This window comes from Idiotropiscis lumnitzeri, chromosome 9 (genome assembly GCF_059441095.1).
Source record: "Idiotropiscis lumnitzeri isolate Australia: NSW breed Sydney's pygmy pipehorse chromosome 9, RoL_Ilum_1.0, whole genome shotgun sequence".
NCBI classification, from domain to species: domain Eukaryota; kingdom Metazoa; phylum Chordata; class Actinopteri; order Syngnathiformes; family Syngnathidae; genus Idiotropiscis; species Idiotropiscis lumnitzeri.
This window is the reverse complement of record NC_142399.1, coordinates 8,777,723-8,792,046: the sequence shown is the minus strand read 5'-3', so window position 1 is coordinate 8,792,046 and position 14,324 is coordinate 8,777,723. Positions and strand designations below refer to the sequence as shown.

Below are 14,324 nucleotides of genomic sequence, written 5' to 3'. Positions count from 1 at the left end.
TACTAGCACAGTGGTTTATTTGTGCCTGCTAGCGAAGTGACACCGAGACCTTGGAGTCAGTTTACCACTTGGCTAGCCTGCATATTAGCATCTGCTGCATGATCCTTGTGAGTGTTTTCATTTGGTATACATTTGTTTGGATATGGCTGCTTGTCTCGATCAATAATGAGCCTAAAGTGGATTGGTCAGCGCAGGTCTCCTTTTTCTTCAGTGGAAGAGTGGCTGAAGCTTTTAGTTCCGTTCGTACTAATCTTTTTTTTTTTTCCTATTAAGACCATCGAACATTACCTTTTAATCCAACTCACTTTCTCACGACTTTTGCCAACCTACTCCAACTAAATCTACAAGTCTGCCACACACCTCCCCTAATGAGTGTCATTTCCAAGTGTATCCCAATGACAAGGCATGCTCATGTTGTGACTCAACGTCAGCGTGCTGGCACGGTAGCAGAATTTTTGCGAGGCGTGTGTGTGTGTGTGCGTGTGTGTGCCTCATTTGGAATGACAGCGGAAAAAGTCTGCCCAAAATCTAATTGTTCAGTGAACACTGAAAAATGGCTCTGTGTTGCTTTTTCATACACGTTTGTCTGTTAGCCGAACGGTATGCATTTGGCTAATTGGAGGCCGTCCAGTCCGTCCGTGCATGTTCTCAGGACAATGCGTTTCTGGGGAGGCGAAATTGTGGCTCATAAAAGGCAGCAAATGCACAGAGGGCGAAGTGAAATGGTTTGCAAACACATTATTGTCACTCCAATGGTATTATAAAAGACCACCCCATGGGGATGGTCATAACTCAGCCTAGGAAAGTAGCGGAGGCCTGAATGGGGGGGGGGGGGGGGGGGGGGAGGTGGGGGCGGTGGTTGAGGACAGTGAGGCCGGAGGGAAGCAGGGAGTTGGAATAACAATCAAGGAGGAGAAACATGGCATATCAGGACTAAATTTCATAAAGCCTTGAAGATGGGTCAGCAGCTCAATTACAGTTAGTTTAAACGCATTAACCTTGCGGGACCTGCCGAACGACTCATTAAAGCTGAAAAAAATAAAAAAAAATCTGCGGCGCATTCGGCGGAACAAAAGACGTGTCTTTAAGACGCCTTTGAAGACGTTAAAAACCCAATTGACCCGCCGCACAGCCTTCAAACGCTGCCCGTGAGCTCAGCCGGGACGAGATGCATTATGGGTTAATTAAGCAATCACAAAGACAGATAAGCGTTTGCATAACTAAATGCATCAAGTCTGCCAGGTCCGAGGGCCCGAGTCGGAATCAATTTGGCGTAAAGATTTGGTTAAACGGCTGTGATGTCAGGCCTAAACGCCCACTTTGAGAAAAGCGATACAAAGAGGAAAGATCTGTTGAGCGTTGAGCTGAAGTTAACGTGCAATTGATTTGATCGGAGAGCGGCAAAGAGTCACCAACAAATTAAGTGACGCTTAACGGTTACATTTAGAGCTCTGGATTACGAGGATTGAATGGAAAGTTGCGGAAAGTTGTCTTGAAAAAAAGTAAAAATCGTTTTCTGCAATTAGAACATTTTAAATTTCAAGAGAAGCCAAAATCAAATCGCCCACATATTGTTTACTTATCAGTTGAAGTGATTAAGCCACAAATTTTTATTGTCCGATTTATGATTACGCCACATTAGTTTAGTAGAATTTTGTGAAGATGTCTTTGCCAACGCATTTTGGAAGTTACCAACTCGAATCGCAATAGAGGTGGGGGGGATTTTTTTCCAGAATGGTTCAGCTCTACTTTCTGCCATCATGCTTGTGCTTCTGGCTCATTAACAAAGAGGCTACCCTTTGAATTGGGTCAGCAAAGCGCTACCTCGGAGAGCGACAGACTAGTGAGGCAGATGACTGTTTGCATGATTTGTCCCTGAGTGGATACATCAAGACTACATCGCTGGAGACTGTTCCCGCGTCTTCACTTCACTGTTATTGATAGGCTCCGTAAGCGCCGATGCAGTCAGTAGGGAGCCTCTAATATATATGCAAATGGAAGTGGGGCACATCACGAGTGTGACAAAATAACATGACAAATGAAGCCGAATTAGTGGCAAAATGCTACATGTTTTTGTGTGCGGCTTGGCTTTTTATGTAAATAAAGGGAAGGTGGGGTGGGGGGGGGGCAAACCCAAAATGGCCTCCGGTGTAATTCCAAAGGCTTCAAGGTAAATAGCATTTCCATCCGTCCCGTTGCTCACTTGCAAACATGAAATTAAGTAAGAACCCTGCGAGGGCAAAAGCAGCGCATTTATTCATGTTTATGTTTTATTGATGTGCGCAAAGGGAGCTTTTGCCCCGGGAAAGTCAACCAATCATTTCTTCAGATGGGCTCCACATGCACCCTCCAAGGAGTTGGTTTTAAGTCATCCGTTTATCCAAATCTTCTATTCTGGTCTGGCTCTTTTCTCTTTCTTTGCCAGCTTTTCTCGCTTGCATCACAATTCCAATGAGGGATCCACACACAGAAAAAAACAACAAAAATAAAAAAATAAAAAAAACATGAAAGGCCTGTCAAAGTCATGTGCACTTTGACCCCCGCGGGCTGAAATCCTCCATGGCAACAAGCATGTCGTAGCCGCTCATCCGAGCGATCTTACATAAACATCTCAGCATGGAAGCTGCGCATGCACTGCACCACAACGACTGCTGGACCAAATCAAATCTTTCAAAAAAAAAAAAAAAAACAAAAAACATCAATCCATTTTTTTTCTTTCTTTCAAAGCAGAAATGCTCACATTTATAAAGTGCTTTCGCTGGGACGTGAGAGGCATCTCAACGCCACTTTTTTTCCTACACGGCCTGCAATTTAGTTCTGATTCATATTGGACATATTGCCTGCTATTAATAAAATGTTGGTGCACTTTCTCTAATAACTCACTTCAAATGGAACGGGTTGCTCACTCCACCCCCCACCCCCAAAGTAAAGCTTTATCACGGACCCCCTTCAAATATCATTTCTGGCTAATTGGCCAGTCGAGGAAAAACAAAATGCGAGCGAACACCTGATTGTGCCTTGCCCCTTTTCTCGGAGGATGGCAAGCTGCAAATATGTCGCGAGCAATGCCTCCGCTTTCATGTCGATGCCACAGTGTTTTCCAACCAAACCGCTGGCGACAACTCCAGGTTCTAAATTAATTTCCAGGGGACGCCCACCCGCACCCCCACCTGTGTTGATAGGAGTGATTGATGCAAGCTCCTCTGCTATCAAAACATGCGCCGTTACATATTTTACTTTTGGTGGCGTCTGCAAAAGTTCACAGCATTTACAATCTCATGAATACGCATCAGCTTTTGTACACTTCGGCGCAGAATAAACATTCCATGCGAGAATCTCCGGGGAGGAACCTTCAGCTTGTTCCATCCTCTAAAAACCAGACAACGAAGAAGTAACTCTCAAAGTGTCAGCGCTCCAACGTCGTGAGCGCCAATCAAGCCAAACTCGTGTCAGCTGACTTCAGATGAGTTAACCGGACGGAATTAAACAAGAAATTGCCGTCACCGTGTTCTTTGAAAATTATTTTCAAATAGATACAACCCCCTCCAAAGGTATCGGAACAGCAAGGTTGTCTTCTTGCATTCTTTGTTTGAAATTCTTTTCCAGGCCTTTACTAAAACCTCTTTCAGGTCTTTTTGTTGGAGCTTTCTCTCTTCCGTCTACAATTCAGGAGGAAAAATGCATACTCTATTGGGTTAAGCTCCGGTGATTGACTTGACCATTTTAAGACTCATCATCATCATATTTCTTTCTCCATACTTTGGCCTTGAGATTAACCTCTACCAAAATCATAGAAAGTACAGGTTGGAGTGGCTCGGGCATCTGGATAGAATGAACGCGTCCCGACGGAGATATTCAGGGCACGTCCCACCGGGATGACCGAGGACACGCTGGAGAGATTGCCTTGCGGCTGACCCATGATTCCAGTCGTAGAAGAGTTGGGTGAAGTGGCTAGGGAGAGGGAAGTCGAGTGAAAACCTTTCTCAGCACCCCGCAGGATACTTGCTCACAATCTTTTCGAGACATTCAGTGACAGGCCTTGTCTGACTTGGTAGAAGTGAATCAAATGACTCCAGATTATCGGGATTTGTGTACCCCGTTGTAGAGTTTGCTGCTTGACCAAGTGAAGAAGATCAACTCCCCATCGTTGCTGCTCTGACTAGAGACACTGTGAAGGTTGATGAATATAAAATTTAAAAAAAATGGCGTTATTTAAATAATGCAGATCCCCGGAGAGCCGAATTGCGTTTGTGTTCATTATCAGATACGACAAGCCGGCTGAAACTCACCGCTCACCTCGTCGCGTTACCTTTTACTTGCCTCTTTGCGCTTTTGTTGCTCAAGTTGTTAAATTGCTAAGGAGCAGTAAGTCATTTCGACCACCGCTGGCTATCATGAGTAAACATCACTTTCCCACACATGAAGAACATCACAGGAAGCCACACAACGTTCCAAATAAACCCGTTTGCGTACATTTCATCAAACCTCCACAAAGGAAATCGAGATGCTCTGCAAACGTCAGGAGGAATCGAACCACGGCGTCCGAAACAGTCCTCCACAAAACAAACATCCTTTAAGAAAAATAACCTGATCGAAGGGAGGCTAATTGGACCAAATTGATTGTTTGTACTTTTCCAGGGTGAAGACACACAGCGGTGAGGCGTTTTTTCATCAAATGAAGCCGCGCACGTGTCCCGGGAGACGTCGCGTCGTCTGCTGTGCGTACGTTTGCTCATCCTGGTGATTCCTGAGCGCGGAGGTTTTGAGCTTGAGAGGTTTCAGCAATCAATTCAGTCCGTTATGAGGGGGGGGGTTAAAATTAATGAAATGGTCCCAATGTTTAACTTCAAATACAGCTCCATTGTGGCAAAGCAATGCTGCAAAAAAAAAACAACAAGAGCAGACCATAATAACGCTGTCTGCCGTTAAACAATGTGATTGTGTTGCCTCATTCCCTTAAAGGAAGCTTTGGGAGGAACAGCGACGAATTAGGTTTAATGATCAACAATGTTTGAGTGACTTTTACGACATTTGTCGAAAAGTTGCAAATTCGAAGGCAAATCCATTGAAATGGAAAAAAGCCGAAGCTGCCGTGTACGATGACAATCCTTGTAAAACAAAATCATTTGACGTCATTTGACAGAGACGGGCAGACATATTTGAAAAACGACGACAATGTCTCGAATGCGGCTTTCAGCCTTCTTCTCTACTGACGTACTTTGAATGTGTAAAGTGTCAGCCCAAAAGAAAAGATGACACATGAAGGAAGCCGCTTGAAATGTTGGGGTTAATTGACATAATAATCGCTTGAGTCTCCTCAGCGACCTGGAGGCGAGGCTGGGCGAAGATCCAGACCCACTTTCAAGAAATACACTACATTAAAGTCACAAGGTAAGCAAAGCTGTGATGAGTTTTGTCGGACACACCGATTCACTATTAGCTAACAGCATTTGCATATAATATTACAAAGATATTTTGTCATATTGACGAATTAACGATTGGTTCAGCAACAAGTGGATTTATATATATATATATATATATATATATATATATACTGCGGCTGATTCGAAGTGAGGCCACTCCTCGTCCTCATGGTAACAACAGGCTAATTCACTAAAGACAGGAAATTTAGTTTAAAAGGTCTTGCGTCATTGTTGACCCTTATCTGTACTTGAGAAAAGGAATGACACACAGATGAAGACACCTGGTAACAGTTTCAAATGTCAGCTGATCAAGATGACGATGCAAAACAAAATCTGTATTGTGACTTTCCTGACAGTAGCATTTGAAGGGATTATTTCTATTTCTAGGTACAAACTGCTTAGCATTTTTGGGACATTCAAGAGAAGTCAGTCAAAACTCTTCACAGAGACTTCGAAGGGCCTCTGAGCTGAAGCCAAATGGATTTAGTTTGTGTTTTTCCTGGCTGGCGTATTTGCATTATGTAAAGACAGAACTGGCTTGACTCTTAAAAATAAATAAATAAAGGGTAACCAACAGGCTGTTGTAATCTCACGTAGTCCCGACATTGTTTATTTCCTGCGTTGTTTAATGAAGATCACATTTGGCGCTTCCAAATGTTTTCGTACTTGAGTTCACAGGGCGGTGGTCACATTATTTTAGAATATAGAGAGTTGGTGCGGGTTGCAATTGTTTTGAGAAACGGTGACCTACTTTTTTTCTCCTAATTTATTTTGTTGCATTCACCGTGGCGTTTCATTTGGCTAATTACATGAATACAACTGCAGAGAAGCACGCAATTGCATCAGTCTGCAGCCAAACCACTAAAACAAGGCTCTTGGGGGTCCGATTGACAAGAGCAAAACTTTATTTTTTTTCTCAATTATCAATGGGAGTAAAAAAATGTTTTGTCTCATTTTAAGGACACAAGCATGCTTTGAGTTTTAATCCCAATTTGTTTGTCACAATTCTTTTTAGTCATTTTAGTCTTGCTATGACAATTTGTGCCGATCAAATCATATCAACTGCGACGCATTCCGTCAGTCAGTGTGCGTTTTAAAATTTAATTGGAGCATAATACAGTAGAACTCCAACTCATTAAAAGTCCAGGTTGATTTATTTTAAAATATTAAAAAAAAAAATAAGGGAGAGGAAGTCACAAATAAAAAGATGAATGAAAAACTAATCTCCCAGGCGGATGGATTAAAGAAACATAATTTATAGTCGTGCGTACCAATCACAACTACACAAATCATCGTGCATGAACACGCCAACCCGCCAAAACACACTTTCAGGAATAATAAATCTCTGGAAGGTGCACTTGACACGCAAACACGCATTTAGAGTCGCAATATTGCCAAGATGTACAAGCTCGTGACATGAAGTGGAACAATTTGGCGTTTAACCAAAGCGATCTGTCCAAATATGCTAACGGTCGTTTGTGTGTCACACCGGACCAAAGCATAGTTGATCTAGTTTGAGTTTCCTTTCCTTTTTTTTTAAATGATTCTTTTTAATTTATTTTTATTTATTTATTAATTAATTTTTTTTTTTTAAGCCACTGTAATCGGAGCCACGCTATGGAAAAGTAGAAAAGTGATGCGATGGTAACTCGGGATATTGGTATCGGTTCTGAATGCACAGATACCAAAACATCGATACCAGTCGTTTTGCGATATTTTATATTTTTACACGCAGAGTTAACATATTCCTTCTTGTTTATATACGCTACAGATGCTAACGTAAACGTAGATGTATTTTACAGCTTTATGGCTAATTACAAGCACTGTGTGGAAAAGCTCAAGGTGATATGCGGCACACAGAAACTGTTTTATCGCACACTCGTCAGGAGCCTTCAAAGACAAAGTAATTTTTTATTTTTAATTGTACAGCAGCTAACTTATTTTTTCTTCTGTAACACTTGAGCTTCATCTTTGTCGGTTCCGTAGCATACCAGAACTTTAAATGCTACGTGAATACAGTTTGATATGTTGCGGTATTCAAATAAGGCTTATTCATGAACACTCATTTGTAGTTTTTTTTTCTTTTCAAAGCAAAAGCAGCCCGTCATTTAAAAGGATTGGCACCGAGAAAAGCTATTAAGTGAACTTTTTGTGTGTGCGTGTGTGTCGCTGTGTATTTGGAAGCTCTCCTCCACCATCATCATCATCGATTTCACAGCAGCCTTGTGTGTCACTTTTGGTCGTCCTGTTGGTGTATATGAATACTTTTTTTTTCCCCTGAAATTGTCATTTTTGCCGTGTCAAACTTGTGTGTACCTGAAGAGCCACAAGTCATGTTTAAACATTACGGCAGATGCAAATCACACACTGAAAGTCACTTGGGCTGGATTGACACAGCAAGTGTTAAATGATCCAAATTCGATTTTTTTTTTTGTCTGCCAGGGTCCATTATACAGTCTGATCTGAATTTAAATTTGCACACTATGAATGTAGTACCACAACGTGCCAGGCAGCAGTCGGATCTACTGGTACCGATGCAGTGTGATTAAGAAGAAAGAAGAGGCAGAGAAGGTCCCAAACTAATCTCCAATAATATGACATGTTCCCACAGCACAGAGAAAATTTATGCACTGTGAGTTTTGTCGTATGATATTTTGTAACCGTTGCGGCTCCGTGTGTTTAAGTTTTATAATTACCCAAACATTTATGCTAATTTATTAGCTCATCTATGGCGTTTTAAATGTTATCATCAAGCTAGTGGTAGAATATCGGTTTCATATTTTGGTGTTTAAATATACAATGTTGAATTCTCTTTTTTTTTTTTTTTGGTGTCACTTTTGTGGGTTGGTTTAGAAAAGGGTTCTTCAATCCTGTTCCTCAAGGGGGCGCTATACTCCTTGTTTTCCATCTCTCCCTGCTCCAGCACACCTCATTCAAATGATAAGAATCGTTATCCAGCTTCTGCAGAGCTCGCTGATTATCTGATCATTTGAATTAGATGTGTCTCCATTGAAATGTACATGCGTGATAGAGTCCAAAAAATGTAAATGCAGCCGTTAAAGTGGGAATGGGCCCCGAAGTGTAAATCCGGCACGGCAGCGAAGCACTCATCAAGCGTTAATGAAGTCATCTCCTGATGTAACTTTCAAACTCACAAGTTTTCCAATCAAAATAACACATACATTTGTTTTCGCCACCTAATCAGAGTTCCCGCCGACCACCCCGCAATCGTTATTAAACTAATTAATCACATGCAAACCTGTCAAATAGGCGTCTGCGCCCACTTTGTGGCTTTGATTAATTAATTGAAGCATAAGCGTGCAAGTTGCGAGCGTGTGCGTGTGCGCAGAGGCGGAAGCGAATCAAGCAGTGAGCATCAAATTGAAGGTAGACCTTGATATGCACTTTGGGGTAAAACTACAGTCTGAGTGCAGACGACGCTGACGTGATGCATGCACGCATTCCCCAAGCACGAATGATTCATGAAAAAGGGACGGCGTGCATGTGCTTTGAGGAGCATAATAAAATGGTAGTTCTTTGAATTATTTCTGAACGGGTGTTGGGGAGGGGGGGGTCAAGGCAGGGTCATTGTAAACCTCAAGCCAGCGTCATCAAGGTAAAACGCAGCCATTTGTCTGAGGAAAGACACAAAAATGGTGGCCACGCTAGAGGCGTCTTGTTGGTTGCGGACACCTGCGGCGTTCCTTGAACTCGGAGATGCCGTTTCCATCAGCGGCTTCCAATCACATCAATGGGCAGCGAGGCCCCTGGAGGCTTGAGGGTGGCGGGATTAATGAACACGTGTGATGTGCTGATGCCAAGAGGAAGCACTGAAATGGATCAGGGCCGAAAAAGAAGAGAAAAACGAGCACGATTTTTTTCGGCTGTGATTAAATTAATCTGATTGTTGGAGATTTTTATATTTAAAATGTGGGTGCTGCTGCAAATAATCAAGCACTTAGTCGATCAGTAGTCAGCCAACCAGCAGGGGGCGATGCATGGCTAAGTGACCAACGTTATACATCCTAAGAGCTTTTAAATTATTGGGTAAATTGGATTTTTTTTTTCTTTATTATCATTTATGCTAAAAAGAAGATGCGTTTTTTGTTTTAAAGTCTCATGCAACATTCAATTCAATTTCCTCCTTTGAAATGAATGGAAATACAATTAATTTGTCCGAGCACTGAAAAAAAAACACCATTTTATTTTTTCTATAAAAATATCACTCAATAGTATGGTTCTGCAGACGGGCTTACAAATAAAATTGGTGTCATGGTGTTATAATATTTATTTTTTATTATCGTTCTAATTATGTCACAACGGCGCTCTTCATTGGTCAGCAGACATCAATACTCGGCAAGGTTAGGAACTTGAGCCGACTACAATCAATAGTCGTGATGACAATGTGCCAAATGGCTGCATGTAATGTCAGCGGTGTCACCTGTGATGACAAACCTGTGGGGAACCATCTCAGCACGCAGCAGTTAAACGGATCTTTAGAGCAATCATTTTTTAACGTCTGACTTGATGAGACTTGTGAGTGACCTTCAGGACCTTAATCGGTGAGCACCGTTCCAAAGTCAAATATAGCTTTCTGTGATTGCACATAATAAAGCAGTGATAGTCATATCGAATTCTTATTTTTACATGTGAGCGCATGGTGAGCACACAGCAGTGAGGATCCGGGTTCGACGTGTTAACCATAAGATCACCGTGTATATTATTTCATAATTTTACAGGAATGAGATTCTGTGTGCGTTGTTAACGGTAAATTGAGTGCACTTATGTTGCGTTTTATCTTCACCAAACGGTGTCCAAAACACTTTACAAAGCCACATTCGTTCACTTATTTGAAGCCGTATCTTTGTATTGATTAAGAATGCACACCAGTGCGTGACAGCAGCACCTTTAGTCAAGTAAATGCTTCGGTATTGTGTCTAAGCAGCTAGCTAGCGCTAAGCTAACATGTCATCTCAGGTCCGTCGTCCACATGCCAAACTTGCTCCGTATGAAGTAACAAAGACTTGAGTTGTCGATGCAACGCCTAGCTGGACTTAAGTGACCGACTTTGTATGAAGATTTCATGCCCGTGCGCTCCCCACGTAGACACCTGACTCCATCCAAACATTCGTTTCTCATGACAATTTTCTACGACCTGACTAGAATGCAAAAATTCCGATTCAGCGTTCATTTTCAGTGGTCAATTCCTGTCACCACCAATTTGCGCCCAGTTATAGTAACAACGCTGCCAGGGAAATGCTAATTGCTAGCCCGTGTGCGCATGTCGTTTCCCATTGTGTGTTAGCATTAAAGTCGCGCAGGCTAAATAGTTGTTTTAAATCCACAATTCTCTTAGTTTTATGTTTAGTTTGACAGTAAACTTCAGTTAGGAGTGAGAGTCGCTTTCTGGAGGAATATTTACCAATTATTTCCGTTTAATTGTGCAATGCATTGAGCCATGTGCCGTGCTGCCTTTTGTTAAATGAATACTTTTATCACACCATCTGTAAAGTGAACATTGTTAACAGTGTAAGGAGACACTTTATTTTGAGCTCTTGTGTCGGATCTCGTTAGCCTGGGCAGTTGTGGCTCTCGTTGTCGGATATCAAGTGAGATATCCCACACAGAGGTACACCCCCAAATGCAATTTTCCAATACTGGATGCCACAGGAGTGGAATGTTGAAATATTAAAAGCTCTCCTCACTGATTTCTATCAACTATTCAGGATCCCAAATAGTTTGAGGTCAAGGCCATGTGAAAATGTGCTGATAAATTAAAACATCTGGCAGAATTAATTCATTCGCTGCCATTGACGAATATAGAAGATAAAAAGTACATTCATTTTCCCTGGGCTGATAGCGAATAATTTAATAGCAAAAAAATAAAATAAAATACTGTTGATGTCCGATAAGATAAGAATTTGTAGTAAAAGGAGCAGTTTCCCTTCAGCTGGTACTGAACAAATTGGCATTCAATGCACTTTTCATCATCATGTAACCCACCCAAAAACTCTGGTCAAACACTTTTGTGAATTGGGAGCGCCTTCCATTTGATTTTTATGGATCAAAGAGTCTCCGTGCAAGCAGACCTGCCGCGTTGAATGGAATGGGCCGTCTGGCTAATGAAGCTGCTTTAAACACAGGTGTCCTCCAGCGCTTTGCCATTTCCACTCCTCCTTTTATCGTCTATTCATAAGAATGTGATTACATGCAACAAATAACGGCCTCGCTCTCTGCTCACGTCGCCGCCGCCCGAAAAAGGTCTCGTCGGGACTCCCGGCAGAGGAGAGGGAAGAGACGACAGAGCTGACAGATTGCTTTGACTCGCGTCACCTTTGGACAAAACGAGACATTTCGCTGCACGGGGAAAATAAAGACGCCCCGTCACAAAGATATGTGGACGTTCTTTAGTGCGACATAAAAGTATAATTGCAGCAACAGAAGTAAGGGAGAGGGCAGGGCTATCAATAAGGCTCGCCGCTTATCTGCATCACGGCGTTCCCACTTTGCTCAAGCTGCCTTTCTCGGATTAACAGCGGCCGGGTCCCATTTGGAACCGCAATTTACTCACATGCCAATAACCTGTTGATCACCTGACCTCAGCCCTGTGTGAGAGGGGGGCCTGGGATGGGGTGGGGTTGGGGGTCGATGAGGATTGTCAGCGTGGTCTCCCGGCAGCCACATGTGCTGATGTGGTTAAAAAATATATACATCATATCTCCTGAGCATCGACGCGAGGCGGATGATTGAAATATTGATTCAAGCAGCAAGACATCTGCAGCCAAGTGGCGGCTTTTTTTTTTTTTTTTTTTGACACATTTAATGGCGCACAATGAGCTCACATCATGATATAAATCTCCAGACCATGTCAGTATACGCACACAGAAGGGATGGCCATGATGCTTTAGCCAACGAATGGGCGAAATGCGGACAGACTGAGTGGCGCTTTGTTGAATTAAAAAAAAAAAAAAGTTTTATTTTTAATTTATTATATGTATTTATTTTTTACACAAACCCCATAAAAGTATGCATAAAGCATTGATAAATATTCCATATAGGCCCTCTGCAAAACAAAAGAAAAAAATGACTGATATGGGATGGTAGAAAAAAGACAGGGAAAAATTATCTATATATCAGGTTTTACTAGTTTTAAGTTGTAATATCGCCATTCACCACTAAATGGCAGACTTGCGTCCAGGCCGGTCTTTCACTGAGAAATAATTTCATTTATTTATTTTTGCAAATTTGGATTGATATGTGGGAAAGTGCCTCAAAAATACGTTGATTTTTGTGAAAAATTGCACAAAATGAGTTCTGGTTTTTAATGTTGGTTTAAATGTTCAGCGGTTTTGTACTGTCCTTCAATGCTAATTTTACGAGAGCCCTTTTCACTGAAAGAAAAAAAAAACTCAATCTGTTGTTATTTTGTGTTTTGCTTCAACCTCTTGATGAAATGTAATAAAATGGAGTAAATTCTACAATGTTTTTTCAGTGTACAAATGAAACAAAACATCAAATGAAAGTAACAAAAGAGAAAGTTAAAAACAAAAACAGGTCAACACAATCATGGGAAATAATTTACCGGAATATACAGTTGGTACCCTTAATAAAAGGCGTAAGGAGAGCGTATATTTTTTTTTCGTTCATACCCTCTAATCGCCAAATTTTTATGCCATGCTTCGCCCACATTATACTGGAAAAAATGTTGCGCGATCCACTCTAAAAAAAAGTTTTTGTTGAATTTACTCAATTTTATTTGAGTAATTTCTTGCACAAAATGAAATCATCTGAATCCAAATACATTTTTACATAGTTGTATAGATTACTTTGAAAATCTATCTGGATGCAGATTTTATTTTGCATGACAACTTGTCAAAATAAAATTGAGTCAATTCCACAAAACCTACTTTTTTCCGAGTAGATAGCGCCGGCAAAAAAAAAGTCTGGCAAGATAGCGCAAATAGGAATTTGGCAAAAAGTGTAAATATGTGCTCACAATGGCTGCTACAAAGCAAAATTACCGTCTTCCTGTTCAATTTTGTGCATCCTATTATGACCGTCTAATTTTGTGTTCATGGTAAAATTAATGTCAGTGGTTACGTTTTTCATGCTTTCCTATGAGTGCAATTGAGTGAGTTTTGTGGACTCCTAAATGACAAACATTTGCTTCAGAATTTTATCCACTTGCAAATATTGGTGAGACCCGGCGACCCCGCCAACAGATGTATTGTATATAAACAATCTTTTTCTAATATTGCTCGTGTATCCTTTTGTAGCCTTTTTTTAACCTGCAAAAAATCCAAAGAGTTACCTTGTGGTCCCTTTATTGGCTCAAATGGACTCCATGAGTGTAAACTGTACATTAAGGTGCAGAAATGGAACCCTACTTGAGACGTCGTACAAGCAGTTGAGCGTGAAGTCACGGAAGGGGGGGAGTTCATGATCAATTCTCCCAATCAAGCACGAATCAATGCAATTAAAGTCACAGTGCTTTCATGTTTCAGACCATCCCAGAAATCAAACAGTACGCCAAAGTCCGATTTGCACACTGATTGGCATCAAATCTCAGCCTCTTTCTCCATGACATTGTTCTTTCTCCCCTCCTGCCAACCCGCTGTGAGCTGTCACAGTTTTCCTCACATCTGAGGCAAAGTCCCTCCAAACTAGCGCGAGGACCACCGCAAGAAAGTCATTTCCCTTCAAATGCCCCCCCCTTAGATTGGAAATATTATCAGTCATTTACATCGGATGTCGCCCGAGCTCCAACATCTAGTCATAAAATGCCATCAATTTTCTCACTGCAGCCTCGGGAGCACTTTTGGGACTGCGGAAAGGGTTCCGAGTGTATAAATCTAAAATTATATGCGGCGGGAGTGACAAGCCCATCAGTGATGATCCAGT

General features: G+C 41.6%; 1 protein-coding gene and 1 long non-coding RNA gene across 3 annotated transcripts in view; one reads left to right on the top strand and one right to left on the bottom strand.

Moving 5' to 3' along the window:
- Window positions 1-14,324, bottom strand: part of sorcs3b (sortilin related VPS10 domain containing receptor 3b) — a 51,738-nt gene that overhangs the window by 35,694 nt on the left and 1,720 nt on the right. The window lies entirely within an intron of this gene.
- LOC148330132 (uncharacterized) overlaps window positions 1-14,324 on the top strand; it is a 52,177-nt gene that overhangs the window by 37,208 nt on the left and 645 nt on the right. The window contains exon 4 of one of the 2 annotated variants that reach the window (XR_015845058.1): window positions 4,639-5,132. The exons of the other annotated variant lie outside the window; for it this stretch is intronic. This is a non-coding gene — a long non-coding RNA (uncharacterized LOC148330132). Of the gene's footprint in view, window positions 1-4,638; window positions 5,133-14,324 lie in introns of those variants that run through there. 2 annotated transcript variants of the gene reach the window in all.